This window comes from Ruditapes philippinarum, unplaced genomic scaffold, assembly GCF_026571515.1.
Source record: "Ruditapes philippinarum isolate M1 unplaced genomic scaffold, ASM2657151v2 ctg3432_1_1_1_1, whole genome shotgun sequence".
NCBI lineage: Eukaryota > Metazoa > Mollusca > Bivalvia > Venerida > Veneridae > Ruditapes > Ruditapes philippinarum.
The window spans coordinates 137,613-143,612 of record NW_026855552.1 but is presented as its reverse complement, the minus strand read 5'-3'; the positions used below and the strand labels follow the sequence as shown (position 1 = coordinate 143,612).

General features: G+C 33.1%; 1 protein-coding gene across 1 annotated transcript in view; it reads left to right on the top strand.

Annotated features, from left to right (window-relative positions):
- Positions 1 to 3,856: 3,856 nt before the first annotated feature.
- Positions 3,857 to 6,000, top strand: part of LOC132743686 (structural maintenance of chromosomes protein 2-like) — an 83,468-nt gene continuing 81,324 nt past the window's right edge. Inside the window, exon 1 of the mRNA XM_060732240.1 lies at positions 3,857 to 4,059. The gene's annotated coding sequence lies outside the window, so the exon portion shown is untranslated. The remainder of the gene's footprint in view (positions 4,060 to 6,000) is intronic.

The following is a 6,000-nucleotide window of genomic DNA, read 5'->3' as shown; positions in this document are numbered from 1 at the left end:
TCACATGCATTTCTAGTATCTGACTGCAAGATCCAATATAATTTATGTATAGAACGCTGCAGGACTGCCTATATTTTCTGTTTCTAACTGCAGGATCCAATATATATTCTGTAGTTACGTTGACTAATCACATACATTTCCAGTTTATGACTGCAGGAGGGGTCAATATAATTCCTTTAGTTAAGGCTGCAGGATAAATTTTGTTTCCTGTATCTGACTTCAGGATATATTTCTTGTATTCATCGCAGCAGACTCCAATACGATTCCTGTTTCTGACTGCCGGATCACAAATATTTCTGTTTTTGTCTTCAGGATCCAATACAATTGTTTTTATCGCCGTAGGAACATTCTTATGACAATGGCATTGAAATGGTCCTGACTGTCAAGGTCAAGTTATTGATTGTCCTTTAACTTTGTTATTTGTTCGCATATTAGATTCATACTTCGACTAAAGAACACATGGTAAAATCGAATTATTCTGATATGAGTTTAACCTTTAATTGACCTTGACCGTGAAGTTCAAAAAAAGAAAGAAATTTATTTGTTACAAAGAAATGATGTTTTGTAGGAGAAGTCTTTACTATATAATTTTTCCTCTGTTGTATTTTATTTAAGAAATAAGAAAAAGTCTAGTGTGACCCCTGCTAGACGGTGGCTCTTGTTAAAATCATTGCAATAAATGAATATACGTATTAGAAAGACTAATATTCTTTCTAAATGTTTTAATTATAATTTCATGGCATTGTGGAAAACTTATTAAACGCATAGTTTTAAGGAGCCTTGTAAGCCATTGATCGGTCAGGATGTGACGGTGTTTATAAAAAGTTGAGGTACATTTAGCGGTTGTCATTTGTACAAATATGGAAAAAATTGAAGTAAAGGAATTATCTATCGGAAGGTAGAGGAAACAAAATTACATCAAAAATGTAGACGCAGTTTGTTCATGAGGAATAATGGACAAGTGCAACATGCCTAACACCCTAAACGCTGTCTTAAATAGTATTCCATCTATTAATGGGTACATGTTTCATTAATATTAAGTCATCTCTTTCATAATGATATGTAACAATTGAGTCAGCAAAGCAAATTAAGCAATAATGAAATAATAAAAGTAAAGATGAAGCTAGTCTTGGTTTAAGTTTGTTTAGAAAATTTAATGCATTACTCCTTCAAAATATAAATATTTAAGCTAAGTATCGACAATTCTATATGTGTTTCATTTGCATACAGCTGAATCATTAGTTTGAGATTTTGACATATATGTATTAAAAGTATGTAAGAATGAATGTTTGTTCTTTCTGGCCATAATTTCCGAACTTATAACTTCGCATCAAGTGTGCTTACATTAAATTTGACACTGAGACATCTGAAACATAACAAAAAGTCTGGACGATTATTCAACAGAAGTTGTTCTCATTGATGAATGGGGTTGTCTATATCGCGGCCCTATGTTAACATAATCTAAGCCAATTATCAACCTACACGAAGCCTGATATCAATTTGAACTGTGCCAGTTTTCAACATAACTATTTAAACTGAGACCAGTATCAACAGAATTTAGCTGGATATGAACATTAATTTAGCCAAATATTAGCATAAACTAAGCTGGAATTCAACATAAACTTAATCTGATATTAACATGAACTTAACACGATGGACCCGATATCAACATCAACTAAGTCTGATGAACCAGATCAAAAATGAACTAAGTCCGATATCAGCATAAACTTAGTCCAATATCAACATAAACTAGACCTGATTGACACGATATCAACATAAACTAAGTCCGATATTAACATAAACTAAGTCTGATATCAAAATAAAATAAGTCGGATATCTAAAAACCTCAGCATAAACTCAACACAATGAACCCAATATCAACATAAACTAAGTCCAATATCAAAATAAATTAAGTCCGATATCACATAGATCAGGCTGATTTCACCATAGATCTATTCCGATATCAACATAAATTAAGTCTGATATCAACATAAACTAAGTCCGATACGAACATAGACTTAGTTCGATATCAACATAAACTAAGTGCAATATCACTATAAACTAAGTCCGATATTAACATAGACTAAGTCTGATATCATCATAAACTTATTTTGATAACCTTAGTCCGATATAACCCAAAGCTAAGTCTGATGGACCCGATACATGAACATAACTAAGTCCAATATCAAATAAAGTGAGTCAGACATGAATAAATACGTCCCATATCAACATCGACCAAGTCCGATATCAAGATAAACTAAGTCCGCATTGAAAACAAAGCAAGAAGTTTGAAATAATTTATAGGCTTGGATTTTCCCTGTGCTATATTTATAAATTTTCAAGATAAACAGTAAATAAGCTTATGTGCATTATTATCATTATTATTATCATCATTAGAGATACCCATCTCTCTCCTTGAAAAGGTTTACAAAATTTCAAGATTCTAAACGATATGCTGGACAATATTTAGTAATTTAAAATAAGCGTCTAAAATTATGCTACATAAACATTCTTATAGTCTTAATATTTTAAAGCTTAAGTTTATTTTGCTTGTATAAATTTACTTAATTGTATTACTATATTATATTTTCTTATAGAGAATACAATTTCGTTCAGATAATTCAGATCATACGAGTATATATGAGATATTTGCTTTTAATGATACTCTTTATTTATATTTCATGTTCTTCTGCTCATTGATTTTAATTTGCTGTTAGCTTGTACATTACAAATTTAAAGAAAGCTGTACAACAGAACTACAAGTACTGCAAACACTTAATCATTAATGGGATCAGGCATGTGAATTTCTCTTTAAACCGTGTCTTTTTATTTATTACAGAAATTACAGAAATTTACCCCCCCCCCCCCCGGCAATCATCTTTTAAATAAAATCTGGAAAGCATGATAACCCCTTGGAAGCAATATATAAGACATTCAGTGACTATCTAACTTGTAGTCAGAAGTAACATTTATCAGTCTTCTTTAGTGATGTTCCGATTGTCGCATGTCGTCGATAATCAGTTACTGTTATGTAAAGCGACAATAATCGATTCACAAAAATTTGTTCCGCGACGTCGTCGAAAATGTTTAAAGTATCAAAGGGAATTAATTCTGACGGTAATTTCCTTTTAGGAACACCTTACCGATCGCAAAGAAAATATCTCAGAGACAATTTGGAGTTGAACAGGACCAATACGTGATGTAAACAATAGTTATACAATGTGATGTCAATGTTATTATTTGACATCCATTGGAAAATAAAAGCTTTTTCGTAAAATTATGACTATATAAGTTTAAAACTGTGTTGAAAAGAGCTATATGAAGTTCACGTAACTGAATATAATAAAGTGCCTTGGGAAGAATTGTTTCTTCCCTATTTCTTTTTAACGCGACTTTATTCGAAAAGTTATCGATTATGCCCCATCCGATTGAACCGATGATCGATTGGGACAAATACCATCCGATTTCCATCACTAGTCTTCTTACATGCATTACTTATTGCAACCTAATCTTCCCAGATCAAAAAAAGATCCTGCACAAATTTGTATGTTTTAAGATTTAAAAAGATAACCATTTCAATTTTATATGGCATGCGGATAAAGAGATAGCCTCATGTTTTGATTTGATATTAAGATTATTTTAATTTTTATGAGATAAACATTTACAATGGCAATACATTTTATCATGGTAAAATACGGAATTGAACATCCAATTTTGCCAGTGCAATGTTTGCAATTTATATCATTCTTGATATATGAAATGTTGAAAATGTAGATCTAATGATAGTAAATATATCCTGCGCTCAAATTAACCAATCCGCTTCGACTCACATACTTTTAAGCGTCGTCACTCTAAAGTATGCATATTGTTTGATCGAAAGCTGCTTAAGCAATAAGGAAGTTTTTTTTTATATACACACAGAGATTTTATACACTAAAATGACATACTTGTGCTATATATATATATGCTTTGGACAGTATGTAAAGTAAGTCACCCAATCAACAGAGGAACAAACTATTCGTAAAAAGAAAAAAAATTTTGTGTTAAATAGCGATGGAGGTAAGTTTTGTACAATTATTATTTTTAATTATAAACCTGGTCACTGGGACAAATCAATGATTATGTGTTTTATTTACTTTCAATGCCGCATAAACTTTTAAACCCCCCATTTGTTACCCTTCCCACCTTTTTGTTCATCTTGATAGCCCTTGTCCCTTTAATTCCCATATGGGTCCTTTTTAGTTTTTATTATTTCACACAGTGTCCCTTTTCTCCCCCGTTGCCGCGCTTGTCTACTCCTGGTTTTGGTTTGGTGCCTTCTGGATGCCCTGCTGTGGTGGCTTGGGTGTGTCGGGGGGGGGGGGGGGGGTGAGGGGCCGTGTCCTATGAACGTTGCCTTGTTGATCTTTGTTCTCGTTGTCTATGCAGAGTGTGACCGATACATTCAGTTATTAGATGCCAAATGCTGTATTTCCTTTCTGAAAAAGGTGGGTTCACAACCAAGAAGATGCATTTTTAGCTCACCTGAGCTAGCTCAAATTGAGCTTTTAAGATCGTTGAATGTCCGTCATCTGTCGTCCGTCGTCTGTCGTCTGTCCACACTTGTTTGTTAACCCTCTTAGGCGTTCACATTTTTGCCTCAATCATCCTAAAACTTTGTCAGGATGCTTGTCTAGGTAATAGCTCGGATGAGTTCGAACATGGGTCATCTCGGATGAAAAACAAGGTCACAGGAGCTTAAAATAGAAAGTTAGTTAGTAAGTAAGTATAACGACTTTCTTTTATGAGGCTAACACATTCAGTTTCCCGATCTTCCATGCGGGCCTCAGTATATACAAAACAACATAAAATACAATCACAATCAACATTTAGACAACATAAATATGTACATTAAACATCATATCAATACAATAAGTAAACATTTTCTTTTCTTCTTACATAGAGCAGTGACATTTTCATAACTTCAGCATGGAAAGTATATGTTCTTGAAACAATATGTACAAACAATTTGTTAGAAAATTGCCACTGGATATATCAGGGTATCAGAATTTCGAATATGTATTAGTATGCTGTTCTATACCACAGGACCAGAGTAATTAAGTGATTTTCTAAAAAATTCTGTTTTTGGTTTGGGTACAGTTAGTTTTTCTTTTTGTATAGATCTTAAGTTAAAGTCATGTTTGTCATTTACTGTTTGGCATTTATTTTTCATATAAATAGGAAAGGATGGTTCATTTATAGATTTATACATGAGGATTGCCTTGTTGTACATAATTCATTGGTCAAAGGACATCCAATTTAATTCTTTAAATAGAATATTTGATGGAGTATGAAAACTTTTGTCTAAAATAATTCTTGTAGCTCTTTTTTGAAAGTTGACAATTTGTGAAAGTAATTCACTACTGCAGTTTCCCCAAATAGTGCAACAACAGTCAATATGTGGCAAAATATAAGCATTAAAAAAGAGTTTTCTGGAGTAGAGATCGAGGTACTGTTTGATTTTAAGAAGCAAATAGAGCTGTGAATTGCATTTTTAGCTCGACTATTCGCAGAATTATCGAGCTAATGCAGTCACCCATTTGTCGGCGTCGGCGTCCCTGTGGTTAAGTTTTTGCGTGCAAGCTGGTATCTCCATAGCTATAGAAGGGAATGGCTTGAAACTTCACACACTTGTTCTCTGTGATTATCTTACATGATTGGCAAAAGTCCAATAACTCTGATTTGCTTTTTTACATAATTATGCCCCTTTTTAGACTTAGAAATTCTTGGTTAAGTTTTTGCGTGCAAGCTGGTATCTCCATAACTACTGAAGGGAATGGATTGAAACTTCACACCCTTGTTCTCTGTGATTAACTTAAATGATTGGAATAAGTCCCATAACTCTGATTTGCTTTTTTGCATAATTATGCCCCTTTTTCGACTTAGAAATTCTTGGTTAAGTTTTTGTGTGCAAGCTGGTACCTCCATAACTACTGAAGGGAATGGATTGAAACTTCACAC